The sequence below is a fragment of the Mobula birostris genome, chromosome 27, assembly GCF_030028105.1.
Source record: "Mobula birostris isolate sMobBir1 chromosome 27, sMobBir1.hap1, whole genome shotgun sequence".
Taxonomy (NCBI): domain Eukaryota; kingdom Metazoa; phylum Chordata; class Chondrichthyes; order Myliobatiformes; family Myliobatidae; genus Mobula; species Mobula birostris.
In genome coordinates, this window is record NC_092396.1 from 31,414,281 (window position 1) to 31,429,925 (window position 15,645).

Below are 15,645 nucleotides of genomic sequence, written 5' to 3' on the forward strand. Positions count from 1 at the left end.
CCTGTCCATATTATCTTGGAGCTTCTTTGTATCTTTATCACTATTCATGCTCCCATGTCCAATTGACCAACAACTATCCAAAGTAATGGAGGAAGATATGTCTTCATGGGTGTTAAAACAAATGTTTGCATTTGCCTAAGTGTTAAACTTGCTTTGCTGATAGCTGAGGACAGCTGTGATTGATCCATAGACAGACAACCAAGAGAACAAACAAGCAATGTTGCTCATGTCCAATCATCAACTGAGTGATTGGTTTAATGTAAAGAGCAATGTATTTATATAACACTGCCATGTCTCCCTTAAGACATTCCAAAATCAGAGTTCAGGTTTATTATCGCTTACGTATGTCATGAAATTTGTTGTTTTGCAGCTGCAGTACAGTGCAAGATGTGAAAATTACTGTAAGTGACAATAAAAAATCATGCAAAATACAAATAACAAGGAAGGTGTTCATGGGTGCATGGACTATTCAAAAATCAGATGGTAGAGGGGAAGAACCTGTTCCTTAAACATTAAATCTGGGTCTTCAGACTCCTGTACTTCCTTTCCAATGGTAGTAAAATGGTAGTAAATGGATCCTTCATGCTATTGCTGACCCTTTTCTGGCACCTTTCTGTATTCATGTCCCAGATGGTAAGGATCCTTAATGATTGATATCCCCTTCTTGAAACAATGGCTCTTTAAGATGTCCTTGTTGGTGGGAGGGTTATGCCTGGCTGAGTCCACAATGGTCTGCATCCTCTTGTGATCCTGTGCACTGCAGCCTCCACACCAGCCTGTCATTCAACCAGTCAGAATGCTCTCAACATTACATCTGTATACATTCGATAACATATTTGGTGACGTACCAAATCTCTTCAAACTCTTAACGAAGTAGAGCTATGGCTGTGCTTTCTTCATAGTTGCATCCATGTGTTGGGCTCAGGACAGATCTCTGAGATGCTGACACCAGGAACTTGAAGATGCTTGCTCCTTCCACTCAGCTCCCAATGAGGACTGGTGTATGTGTGTTCTCTCCCTGAAGTCCACAATCAACTCCTTTGTCTTGCTGACGCTGAAAGTTGTTGAGACATCACTCGACCAGCCGATCTATCTCACTCCTGTACACCTCATCACCACCTGAGATTCTGCCAACAACAGTGGTGTCATTAGCAAATTTAGATGGTATTTTAACTTTGCCGAGCCATGCAGTCACGAGTGTAGGGAGTGTAGAGGAGTGAGCTTAGCACGCATCCTAGAAGTACAACCGTGTTGACTGTCAGCGAGGCAATGTTATTACTGATCCGCACTGACCATGGTTTCCTAATAAGTCGAGGATCCAGTAGTAGAGGAAGATACAATGGCCCAGGTTTAGAAGTTAGTTGCTTCTAGCCAATGAAATACTTCTACAACAGGAATTCTGCAGATGCTGGAAATTCAAGCAACACACATAAAAGTTGCTGGTGAACGCAGCAGGCCAGGCAGCATCTCTAGGAAGAGGTGCAGTCGATGTTTCAGGCCGAGACCCTTCGTCAGGACGAACTGAAGGAAGAGTGAGTAAGGGATTTGAAAGTTGGAGGGGGAGGGGGAGATCCAAAATGATAGGAGAAGACAGGAGGGGGAGGGATGGAGCCAAGAGCTGGACAGGTGATAGGCAAAAGGGATACGAGAGGATCATGGGACAGGAGGTCCGGGAAGAAAGACAAGGGGGGGTGGACCCAGAGGATGGGCAAGGGGTATATTCAGAGGGACAGAGGGAGAAAAAGGAGAGTGAGAGAAAGAATGTGTGCATAAAAATAAGTAACAGATGGGGAACGAGGGGGAGGTGGGGTATTAGTGGAAGCTAGAGAAGTCGATGTTCATGCCATCAGGTTGGAGGCTACCCAGACGGAATTTAAGGTGTTGTTCCTCCAACCTGAGGGTGGCTTCATCTTTACAGTAGAGGAGGTCGTGGATAGACATGTCAGAATAGGAATGGGATGTGGAATTAAAATGTGTGGCCACTGGGAGATCCTGCTTTCTCTGGCGGACAGAGCATAGGTGTTCAGCAAAGCAGTCTCCTAGTCTGTGTCGGGTCTCGCCAATATATAAAAGGCCACATCGGGAGCACCGGACACAGTTTATCACCCCAGCCGACTCACAGGTGAAGTGATGCCTCACCTGGAAGGACTGTCTGGGGCCCTGAATGGTGGTAAGGGAGGAAGTGTAAGGGCATGTGTAGCACTTGTTCCGCTTACACGGATAAGTGCCAGGAGGGAGATCAGTGGGGAGGGATGGGGGGAACGAATGAACAAGGGAGTCGCGTAGGGAGCGATCCCTGCGGAATGCAGAAGGGGGGGGGGGAGGGAAAGATGTGCTTAGTGGTGGCTGGTGGGGTGGTATGTGAGGACCAGGGAAACCCTATTCCTAGTGGGGTGGCGGGAGGACGGAGTGAGAGCCATTCCCTTCTCGCAATTCGTCCGTCTCCGCCGCATCTGCTCTCAGGATGAGGCTTTTCATTCCAGGACGAGGGAGATGTCTTCCTTTTTTAAAGAAAGGGGCTTCCCTTCCTCCACTATCAACTCTGCTCTTAAACGCATCTCCCCCATTTCACGTACATCTGCTCTCACTCCATCCTCCCGCCACCCCACTAGGAATAGGGTTCCCCTGGTCCTCACCTACCACCCCACCAGCCTCCGGGTCCGACATATTATTCTCCGTAACTTCCGCCACCTCCAACGGGATCCCACCACTAAACACATCTTTCCCTCCCCCCCCCCCTCTGCATTCCGCAGGGATCGCTCCCTACACAACTCCCTTGTCCATTCGTCCCCCCCATCCCTCCCCACTGATCTCCCTCCCGGCACTTATCCGTGTAAGCGGAACAAGTGCTACATATGCCCTTACACTTCCTCCCTTACCACCATTCAGGGCCCCAAACAGTCCTTCCAGGTGAGGCAACACTTCACCTGTGAGTCGCCTGGGTGATATACTGTGTCCGGTGCTCCCGATGTGGCCTTTTATATATTGGCGAGACCCGACGCAGACTGGGAGACCGCTTTGCTGAACACCTACGCTCTGTCCGCCAGAGAAAGCAGGATCTCCCAGTGGCCATACATTTTAATTCCACATCCCATTCCCATTCTGACATGTCTGTCCATGGCCTCCTCTACTGTAAAGATGAAGCCACCCTCAGGTTGGAGGAACAACACCTTATATTCCGTCTGGGTAGCCTCCAACCTGATGGCATGAACATCGACTTCTCTAGCTTCTGCTAATACCCCACCTCCCCCTCATACCCCATCTGTTACTTATTTTTATACACACATTCTTTCTCTCACTCTCCTTTTTCTCCCTCTGTCCCTCTGAATATACCCCTTGCCCATCCTCTGGGTCCACCCCCCCCTCCTTGTCTTTCTTCCCGGACCTCCTGTCCCATGATCCTCTCGTATCCCCTTTTGCCAATCACCTGTCCAGCTCTTGGCTCCATCCCTCCCCCTCCTGTCTTCTCCTATCATTTTGGATCTCCCCCTCCCACTCTCAAATCCCTTACTCACTCTTCCTTCAGTTAGTCCTGACGAAGGGTCTCGGCCTGAAACGTTGACTGTACCTCTTCCTAGAGATGCTGCCTGGCCTGCTGCATTCACCAGCAACTTTTATGTGAAATACTTCTAAAATTCAGTTTCTGTTGTGGAAAGAAATGTGGGAACTAATTTATTCACAACAGTTCCCATACGTATTAATTAAATAATAGCAGGATCTTCTAATTAGGAGGAATGAGTAGTCATCAAGCTACTAAAAATAATGGCACCTTATATAGAACAATGCCATGGAAGCTCTTGTGCGCAACTGAGAGAGCAGAGAGGATCTTAGATCTATGTTTTGTCAAATAGTCTATTGTATTTCTGATGTTATACTACTCCCAGGGTAATGTACAGTGGCATCAACCTGGATTTGTTGTGTTTGCATCTCTGGAATGCCACAACATTCTGACTCAGACTGGAGGCCTACCGACAGAACCACACCTAACATGAGGGCACTTCATTCTGGTATTGTGGTATGTTTGGAAATGCGTCCAAGCTTACAGGGATGAGAAAGGCTGGTTTCCTTCCTGAAGAACATGAATAATGTTGAATGATATCATTCCCAATGCATCCCACCACCTTGCTCCTACTTCAAACAAATTTCTCAGTTTTCCAGTTCAGATGAAATGTTATCAGTCCACAACTTTCATAAATGCTACCTGATTTGCTGAGTACCCATGGAATTTTCTGTCTTTATTTCAGATTTACAGAAACTTTAGTATTCAAGTTCAAGTTTATTGACATTCATTCAACTGTAGACATGTGTACTGCCAAATGAGACAACCTTCCTCTGGAACAAGGTACACAACGCAGTACATATAACTCACACACATTAATTAATATCACCACAAATAATAAGGTGCACAAACAAGCTAAAAAGTAAACAGTATAATGCTACTGACACTTCATATGTAATAAAACCGGGGTGTGGAAGGCAGTTCAGTAGTCTTACAGCCTAGGGGAAGAAGCTGTTTCCATCCTAACAGCTTTTGTCCTAATGCTATGGTACAGTACTTCCTGCTTGATAATAGGGGGTCAAAAAGGTTGTTGGGCTTTTGCTTCCTACCTTCAATCACATATGGGAGTTGAGAGGGTAGAATTAGAGTTGATGTGTCCCCTCCCTGGGATGTCTGGAATCAGGAACACAGCAGTGGTCTGGCCAGTTAGAATAGAGACAGAAGTTTGTCCTGGGTAGTAAATCTTCGGAACTCTCTACTAAAAGGGAGGTACTATGGCCATAACCCAAAACAACCCATTCCCCTGTCTGCCACTCCAACAAGCTGCTGACTGCAGTGAACTTTTGGCAACTGTGTGGGGTTTACTGCAAACCTTTAAACTGCTAGACCATGATGAAATTATCCTGGGAACTTCTACTGGAGCTGAACATGCTCAGCATTTTGCTCTGCATCATCGAGCTGAGTGATGTATAATAAATAACAAGATCATTAATAACCAGTGAAGCTTCAATATGTGAAAGGGATAAAAAGAATACATGCAAATAATAAAATTGTGAAATAAAACCAAAAATCTAATAATGCAGAGTAGATATATCAGCACTGAAAAGAATGTGTTTCAGTAACATTCATCAAGACATTATAAATAAAATGCCATTCTAGATAATTTTAAATGTTGATGCCTTAAAATGCACAGACCAAAAGACACCAAATCTAATTTGCATAGGTCTGGTCAGTGGTGGGGTGGGAACGTGCAGAAGATAAGCTGCAGAAAGTTGTAAACCCAATCAGCTCCATCATGGGCACCAGACTCCACAGCATCCAGGACATCTTCAAGGCGTGATACCTCAAAAAGGCGGCATCCATCACCCGGGCATGCCTTGTTCTCATTGTTACCATCAGGGAGGAGGTACGGGGGTCTGAAGGCACACACGCAGTTAAATAGGAGCAACTTTCTCCCATCTGCCATTTGTGATTTCTGAATGGACATTGAACCCATGAACACTACCTCACTACTTTTTGTGCACAGCTCATTTAACTTTTTAATATATATATTTCTTACTGTAATTCACAGTTTTTATCATTATGTATTGCAATGTCCTTCTGCCACGTAACAACAAATTTCATGACATATGCATGTGATACTAAACCTGATTCTGACTTTGACATTTACGACAATCTGTACATTTTCTAATATCAAATAACAGATAAACAAGGACAGGTCACCACTTAACATCAGAAAAAGTACAAAAGCAACTGGTTACCTTCAACCCAGGATTGCATGTTCCATCCCGCTCCTCTTACACAGTTCTAGAACATTGAACAGTACAGCACAGAAAGAGGCCGTTCAGCCCTCCATGTCTGTCCAACCCTTGACGCCAATCTAAACTAATTCCAGTTGCCTGCACATGATCTACAGCCCTCCATCCCCTTACTGTTTACATGCCTGTCCAAACACCTCAAAAACATTGCTACTGTATTTGTTTCCACCACTTCACCTGGCAGAGCGTCCCAGGCATCTCCCCCTCTCCTCTGTGTAAAAAAAAAGTGCCTCACAAATCTCCTTTAAACTTTCCCCCTCTTCCCTGTAGAGCTATATCCATTCTGGGATATCAACTCTGACTATATACGTTACCTGTGCCTCTCAGAATTTTATGAACATCTATCAGATCAGGTTGGATTCAAGTTGGGTTCAGTGGTGTCAACATCAGTAATCTGGTTCATTCATTCAAAGCACAACCTATCCATTAACATGCATCGATTTCCACTTTGAGACATCTCTGCCCATCCCTGGCTTTACTTCATTTCCATTGCCACTGTAACGGTCATTACGTCTTTGTTGCCTAAATGTCCTCATTTCTGCAACACATCCCACACCAGCCTTCTAAACTCAAGCTCACCACTAACTCTACTGATCCAGAACTGCTCAGAGAAGGCGAGGTGAGAAATTCAGCCAGGATTGCTAATTAATTGGTACATAATGATTTCACCAATAAGTACATGTGGCCAGATTCAATGGGTGAGAATAGGACTGTAAGCTTCATTGTTATTTGTTTTCAAGGACATATTCTTTTGTACAAGGTATAGGAGGGTGCTGACCAGTATTCTCTTCAAGAGAGGACCAGAAGTTATCAGTACAAATTTCAAAACCAGCAATAAGCCAGACATTGTTCCTGTTTATTTCTGGAAATGTAAACAAACACAGTGACTTGGACTTCAGTTTTAGGATCCCCTTGCCAAGGGTCTTCTATTAGTGGAATGGGGGTTTTAGAGATTAAACCAAATGTTTTCTGTATTTAGAATAAAACCTTAAGCATTGAAATAATGAATTTCCAGCATTTGCAGTTTTTCATTTACTGTACTATACATTTGTTTTCAGTAACTGTGTACAAGAATAACATTTACACCTTTTAAATAATATCCTGCCTGTCTGTTTTTCTAGTTGGTGAATAACTTCATAATTGTCTACATTATACTGCAACTACCATGGCTTTGTTCACTCATTTGCCTTGAAGTCTTTTTACTTGCTCTTCACAATTCACAATCCCATCCAGTTTCATATGATAGTAACTTTGAATTATTACATTATGTTCCTTCAATCAAATCATAGATATTTATTATGAATACATATCACCATCCGGATCATGCTCTTTTCTCACTGCTGCCATCAGGTAGAAGGTACGAGAACATCAGGACTCGATCCACCAGGATCAAGAATAGTTCTACCCCTCATCAGACTTTTGAACAAAAGGAGATAACTACACTCACCTGCCCATCCACTGAGATGTTCCCACAACCAATGATATCACTCCATGGACTCTTTATTTCATTATCTCATGTTAATGTTAATTATTTCTATTTATTTATATTTGCATTTGCCCAGTCTGTTGTCTTCTGCACTCTGGTTGATCTTTCATTGATCTTGTTATAGTTACTATTCTGTAGATTTGCTGAGTATGACCGCAAGAAAACCAATCTCATGGTTGTATATGGCAACATGTAAGTACCTTGATAATAAAATTTACTTTAAACTTTGAAAAGTGGAGATCCAAACACTAATCCATGCCGCACCTTACTGCTTACCATGTGACACCCTAAGAAAGCGCATGTTTTCCATGTTTCCTATCCATCAACCAAATAGCCAACATTTTGATCCATTGTATAACATTAACTGAATGAGGAAATCCTCTGCTTATCTTCCTCCTTAGATCTCCACCAGCACAGAAAGAAATCTTCAGACAATTTCAAGAAATGGCCACGAGTACAGGATATTACATCAGAATGGAATTGGACAACAGTCAGTCTGTGGTACAGAAGTCTTGAACTCCAGAACCAGCCGTGCCTTAGCCCAGATATTTCGGTTCAGTTATAGCATGGGCAGCTCCCCAACAGTGTAGAAAACTTCCTGGGTTTAGCCCGTTTACAAAAGGTAAGACAGATTCAATCCAGCACAATGAGTTTACCTCTTTATGTTCTTGAACTTTACCCGCACTGCACTTTTTTCCCAGTAGCTTTTACACTTTATTCTGCATTGTTTTTGCTTTATCTTATTCTGGCTCAACGCACTGTAAAATGATTTGATCTGCACAAGCAAGACAAGCTTTTCACTCTATCTTGGAACATGATAATAATAAACCAATACCGATACCAATCTGTTCTCAGTCATCTAAGGAAAGCTATCATTGATGGTGTTTTCAAACTGTATTGCTTCTGTAATAACCCGTTCACAGATAGCTGGAGTCAACTTTACCAGGACCCTTCAGCTCCAGAACTCATGAACAGCAATAAAAAAAACTGAATTCCACGGGTGAATAGAAGCAGTTGTTAACTATGCCACCACAGTGCCTGGTAAATCTGGAGTCAATGAGCATCAAAGGAAAAGGCATTTCCAAAGGTTGGAGACATACCTTACATGAGAGAAGATAGCTGTGGTTGCTGAAGCTCTAGCACCGCTGCAGGAGGTCATCAGGGCAGTGTCCTTGGCCTAACGATCCTCAGCTACTTCATCAATGATTTTCTCTTGTCATGAGGTTAGAAGTGATGAAGTTTTCTTATACTTATATTTCCATTTGCAACTCCTCAGCAAATAAAGCAGTCTTTACCTGGATGTAGTAAGATCTGGATGACATTTAGGCATTGATTGATGTGTGGGAAATTCATGTTACAAAACTAGCAGGCTATGATCATCCTCAACAAAAGAAAAGTTGCCCAGTTTGACATTCAGTGACATACCTATTGATAAGCTTCCCACTATCATATCACTATGGATGCTGTCCAAGTTGCATGCCACCTTGCACAATGTCTCCCATCCATTACATAATGTACTGGTTGAGCACAGGAGTACATTCAGCCAGACTCATTCCACCGAGATGCAACACAGAGCGTCATAGGAAGTCATTCCTGCCTGTGGCCAACAAACTTTACAACTCCTCCCTTGGAGGGTCAGACATCCTGAGCCAATAGGCTGGTCCTGGACTTATTTTCTGGCGTAATTTACATTTAACTATTTATGGTTTTATTACTATTTATTATTTATGGTGCAACTGTAATGAAAACCAATTTCCCCGGGATGAATAAAGTATGACTATGCCTAATTCTGGGGTTCGCCATTGTCGAGAAATTTAGTAGAACCAGCAATTTACATCCTGTAACTAAGAGGCCAAATCTCCTGTAAAAATTACTCACCTTATGCTACTCTGAAAGCATCTTCAAACCAACAAACTCTCCTACCAGGAAGGACAAGGACAGCAGCACAAGGCAACATTAGCACCACCAGTTTCCTCTCTAAGTTGCACTCTATCCTCTCTTGGAAATATATTGCCATTCCTTCAGCATCATTGGACGTCCCTACCAAATACTGGTGGTGTTGAAGTATCTTCACTAGAAGTACTACAGGGGTCCAAAAATTGCTTGCCACCATGTTTTCAAGGGCACATAAAGGCTGGCATTACTAGTGACTCCTTTATTCAGGAAAATGAATAAAGACGGAAGTATAAAGTTTCATATTTCCTGAAGCAAAACACATCTCAGTTTAACAGTTCCTTCTAATGATAGGTTACATGGCAGCAATCTCTCTGCTCAGCAACTTAAATAAATTGGCTCAACTGTAAGTATGAACTCACCATCTTTGACCTTTGTGGTTAAGCATTACCTGTGGTGCAGCAGTAGGAGATGCTAATAGTTAGAGCCGCCAGCACTGGTGACTTTCAAAAATCATTCAAATTCTGAACATTCACAGTAAGTTCCAGGGCAGCCTTATATTTCCATTTTCAAAACAGTGTTGACACTAAAGTAAGGGATTGCCCAACCAAGAGGAATATCACCAAAGTGAAGCATTATGAAACTACCGATTTTATTGGCCTGGTGAGCATATTGGCATAGATTTTTTTTTACTGCTTCAGTAAATGCAACTTCACTGGCAAAATTATAACCCCATATAACATATTTCAGCATGTTTTTTTATCAAGCTTACAGAATATGGGCACCTCTGGCAGTATTTACTGCTCCACCTAATGAGAAGGTTTTGGCAAGTTGCCATCTCAACCAGTAAGGAACTTGTAAAGAACACACTCCACAGTAGTGTTGGTAGAGACTTTCAACATTTGAATGCAGTGATAATGAAGAAATGCCACAGCAATGAGTCATAATAGTAAATGGTTTGTAGGTGAATCTATAGGTGATGGTGTTCCCTATCTTGTTTTTCTTGGTGACAGAGGTCATGGGTTTGGGAAATGCTACCTGAATAACCTTGGTGACCGGGCATAGCATTAATGATGGCACATATTTTAGTCACGGTGCAGAAATGGTAGAGACAAATGAATATTTAGCAAGAAAATGTTAGTGTTGGGACAGCTGGGGTATCCCAGGAGGGGTAGTATCTCTGGTGAAAGGGCTTGCCATGTCACTCCCCACCGGACACTCAGCTCTCACCTGTGGCTCCAACTAGCTGTTTGCATGCGATGGCAGCCACCCCGGTACATTGGTTCAACAGGCGGGCTAAACCAGGTGAGGGTAGCTGGCAGCCTCATATCCTGGTGAGATGGGGGCATGCCTGTCCTAGCTTGCGAAGTCAGCTCTGGTGGACTGAAATCTACTGTGAGATCCAACAGCTAGGCAGGCAGCACTGCAATACTCCGTGGAGAGTGTAGGGCATGACGTGACACGGAAGACATCATGGTCATCTACTGCAACCAAGGAAGACCCCTATTTGTGACACTTGTTCGCACCACTGGACCCGGACTTCTGAAGTTGAGAGTGGAACTGCCCCAGTCCAACGGTCTTTTCCACTTTAAAAACTCTCCCCCACAGGTTTCCTGTCACCATTGGACACAATGGAAAACCAACAAATATCAGCACGATATTATAATATAACAGATTTTTTTTCCTTTCGGAGGAAAAATAATTATTCTAGAGCTTTGGAAAATGCATCGAACCTTTTATCACCAGTGGTAAATTCCAATCTTTCATTCTTTTTCCTGATTGATTTATTTGAGTTATCTTTGAGTGGAAGAACCTCTGAACTTTAACTTTTAAATTCAATTTTAATATTATGACAGAAAAGTCTAAGAGTTTGTATTCATTTAGTGGTCTTTACAGGGTGTTTTTAAAGCAGTTTGCAAGTAACTGAAAATGCTGGAAGCTGCAGCAAAAATCAAACTGAAGGGTCTCAATCTGAAATACCAATAATTTCCCTCCCTCCAAAGAAGCTGCTTGACCCACTGAGTTTCTCCATCAATTCGTTAATTGCAACTGTAAAGATACTTTTCACTGAACACAATGAGGTATGCTTGCATGAAGCTCCTCTGTCAATGTAAGAACTTAACAATAGCAGTATCCCAAGTTCAGCTTTGGTAATATTACAATTAATGACAAGATGATTTAGAAATAACTGAAAATGTTTTTAACATTTATGGAGTAAAATTGGCAAAAAAATGTAAATGCAGGTTGGATAAATGCATTATGTGCCAATCCAAGGGTCTGATCAAACCAGGTAAGGGGTATTCCAGTTAGCTGTTTCTCACAATGGACCAGCAACACTCATTTTTAAAGCTGTCCCAATCATTTTTAAAGCAAAAATAAAGCATGGAGAACAATGCAAATCTGCAAAATATGAGGAAGAGACTGAAAGTGAGAGTGCACATGCTTTTGCTGTGAAACACTTACATCAGGCAAAGAAGGATGATGGCTGTTCAAACCACAAGCAGACTTCATAGGCAGCTTGGGGTTGAGTAACACGGCATCTTGAACCTTCACTCTCCTCATCCCACAACCTTTATACTCACTTTCAAGGACTCTTCATCTCATGTTCTTGATAGTTATTACTTTTTTTTGTATTTGCACGTTTGGTTATCTTTTGCATATTGGTTGCCCATCCTGTTGGGTGCTGTCTTCCAATGATTCTATTGTGTTTCTTAGATTCACTGTGTATTCCCACAAGAAAATGAATCTCAGGGTGACATATATGTCGCTTAGGTAATAAATTTACTTTGAACATTGATGGAAAACGTTAGAGATGCAGGTTGATACAGCTTCAGGATGACCATGATGCATATGACTAACAGTTCAGTCAGACAGTATGTGCGTCTCAAGATTTATTCAGGGCAAGGTTGAAAGAGTTTGGATAAGCATTAGTTTGAAGTTCATTGTCAGCGAATTTATGTATTGCTGAATATTGAAAGAGAACTGAAGTGAGTTGCGTACATGTGTACAAAATGGTAGTAATCCTACCTAAAACAATATTATGGCCATGTCCACCACCGAAACAAGTTCACAGTGCTCTTATCAAATGGATTACAATAACTTTCTTGTGCTTGTGGGCACACACTCAAACTGTCGGACATGTAAGTACTTGTACAATAACAGAATGTACTATTAAAGTTGAAATGAATCAATGCTTCCCATGAAATTCCAGCAAAATTAGTGTGCAACTTTGTACTTATTTGAATTAACTTGCAATGAGATTAAACACTTATCGTCACTCTTCCAATGGGTTAGCATTGTTTTAAATTGATTGAAGAAGCAAATGTTTCTAAGTTAGTTTAGCTTTACAATTATGAAACATCAATTGGTTAACTTCTCGTTTAAATATATGACTGCATTCTCTGTTATCTATTTTTTTCCGGCTGAACTGTTAATGGATCATTATCTCTGCGGGCAATTGAGCGTGGTATGGACTAACTTAGGCTGCAATTTAACCAGAAGGAAATATTTCGAGGTACAACACAGCAATGTGAAAACAGTGAAAAATTAGAGTAATCAGATCAATTTGCAAAATGAGCCTTTGCAACGGGAACCATAGAACCATAGAACACTACAGCACAGAAAACAGGCCATTTGCTCCTTCTAGTCTGTGCTGAAACTTTTAGTACAAATGTTTAGCCCGAAAATACATTAATCTGAATTAGTTTGCGTTAGAGCTCAAATGAGAAAAGTCCACTGAAATTAAATGATCACATTAAAAGAAAACACGAGGAATTCTGCTGATGCTGGAAATTCAAGCAATACACATCAAAGTTGCTGGTGAACGCAGCAGGCCAGGCAGCATCTCTAGGAAGAGGTACAGTCGACATTTCTGGCCCAGACCCTTCGTCAGGACTAACTGAAAGAAGAGCTAGTAAGGGCTAGTAAAAGAAATACCTGTAAAGAGAGATGTCAACCATGATTAGGCTATTCCTGATATCACTGTGGTGTCATCTATTATTGTTCAAGAGTCACAGAATAGCAGCAAGTTAAGAGGCTGCAAATTCTTCTGTACCAGGAGTGGGTACAATGACTTCAACAAGTTTGGAATTTAGGTCAAGCCAATTAAGGAACCTAACTGTTGTTCCTTTGGTGCATCAGGAGGCAACTTTGCATTTTTTTGCCTTTTTTTTTACAGGGCGGAGTCCCTCATTCTACGCTCAACCAACATGGATGGAAAGTGTGTAAGGAGCTGGCCAGACTCAAATCTGGGACCACTCTTCTCAAAGTCTGGTGCAGATGTCAATACATTACACCACTACCCAGCTACGGAACCTAATAAAAAGACCAAATCTATGATGTCTGTGTATAACCACAGTAAGTGTTCACAGACAATTCCTTCAAAGAGAAAAAGCAACGTAGTGTTGATATTTATGTAAATAAGGCACAATTAGCACAGCAATAATCCTCATTAGCATAAAAAGGGTAGTACGTACTAAGTGTGGCAAATTCCTTATTGTTTCAATTATAATCAACACGCTGATTCAAAGACCTTGTGTTCTGCAACTGCTTTGCTATAAACACCAAAGGTTGTGCAGATACTAGAAACCTTCAGAGACACACAAAACCTGTTGTAGGAACTCAGCAAGTCAGGCAGCACCTATCGAGGGAATTAAACAGTCGACATTCCGGGCCGAGACCCTTTATCAGGAATGGCAAGGAAGGGATTTGTATTTCAGAATGCGAAATCACTGGCAAGGACAGTATTTACTGCCAACCCTAATTTCCCTTGATGTGACCCCTCTGGATCATATCAGAGTATATTTACAAGTAAACTACTTTTGTGCCTGGAGTTACATATAGTACAGCAGATTTCTACCCCCTGGAGATCACTAGTGAACTAAATAGGATGATACAACGATTAGTATTATTACTAAAGACTTTTTTGAAAACTAATTGTATTTACACCGCTGTATAATGACCTTGAACTCTGATCCCTACAACAGGATGTAACATAGAAACATAGAAAACCTACAGCACAATACAGGCCCTTTGGCCCACAAAGCTGTGCCCAACGTGTCCTTACTTTAGAAATTACCTAGGGTTACCCATAGCCCTCTATTTTTCCAAGCTCCATGTACCTATCCAGGAGTCTCTTAAAAGACCCTATTGTATCCGCCTCCACCATAACTAACTAACCATCCCGCCGTGCCCTCTTCTCAATAGACGCCTCCACTAATACTGTGGGTAGTATTGCCTTAAATGTGTTTACAGCTGCTCTTCCTACAGATGCAGCAAACTCACTGAATAATTCCAGAACTTGCTTTTAGTTGCAGAGTTGTCTGATACTTTTTTGCCTCAACTACTATCATAGGCTACTCAATTGTATCAAAATCAGTAGGAATAAAATCCAACAGACCACCAGGCTCTGGCCTAAAGCACAATAAAGGCTCACACAGCCCAATCAATCACACAAAGTCCTCCTCATTAACATCTAGGGAAATTGGTGCCAGTACTGGGGGAGTTGTCTCACAAATCAGACAAGTAAATGACATACAGTCATACTCAGAAAGTGCTGGGAATAGGAGTATGTCAACACAGAAACAGTTCTCAGGCTCTCAAAAGTGCAATAACTATAGTCATGAAGAAATAGTTTGAGGAAACTTTTGAAGGTAGCAATTCAATTCAGGGGTGCAATTAAGTGAAGTACAAATACTGAAAGGTTGGAAGGACATCAAGGTGCATGCACTAAAGGCCAGAGTCAAGAACTCACCTATGGTTTTAATGTTTAAACTACTGTTGGTGTTGATATTGAGAAAGATAGTCTTAGATTACAGATTGATCAGTTGGTAAAAAGGGTAGAGGAATGGCAGTTGGAATTTAACCCTGAGAAGTGCAAGATAGTGCACTTTGGTAAGACTATTAAGACCATAAAGCCATAGGAGCAGAATTAGACCATTTGGCCCATTGAGTCTGCTCCACCATTCAATCATGCCTGATTTATTTTCCCTCTCAACTCCATTCTTCTGCCTTCTCCGCATAACCTTTGATACCCTTGCTCATCAGGAACCCATCAACCTCTGCTTCAAACATACTCACATACCTGGCCTCCACAGCCACCTGTGGCAATGAATCCCACAGATTCCCCACCTCTGGCTAAATCAATTCCTCCTACTCTCTGTTCTAAAGGGGTGTCCTTTTATTCTGAGGCTATGGTGAAAACCTTTCTCCATAAAAGAGGTGTCAAAAGCCAGAGGGTGCTTGCTTAGCTAAGGAGGAAGTTTAAAGGGGATCTGAGGAAGAATTTTTTTCATCCAGAGGGTATTGGAATCTGGATCCTAGTACTTGAGTGAGTTCTTCAAGCAAGTATTCTCTCAATATTTAAGTACCTGAAATGCCAAGGCAGAGAAGGGAATGTACCAATATAAATGTGATTAGTATAGTTGGATTAACAGTAGCAATTTACTGAC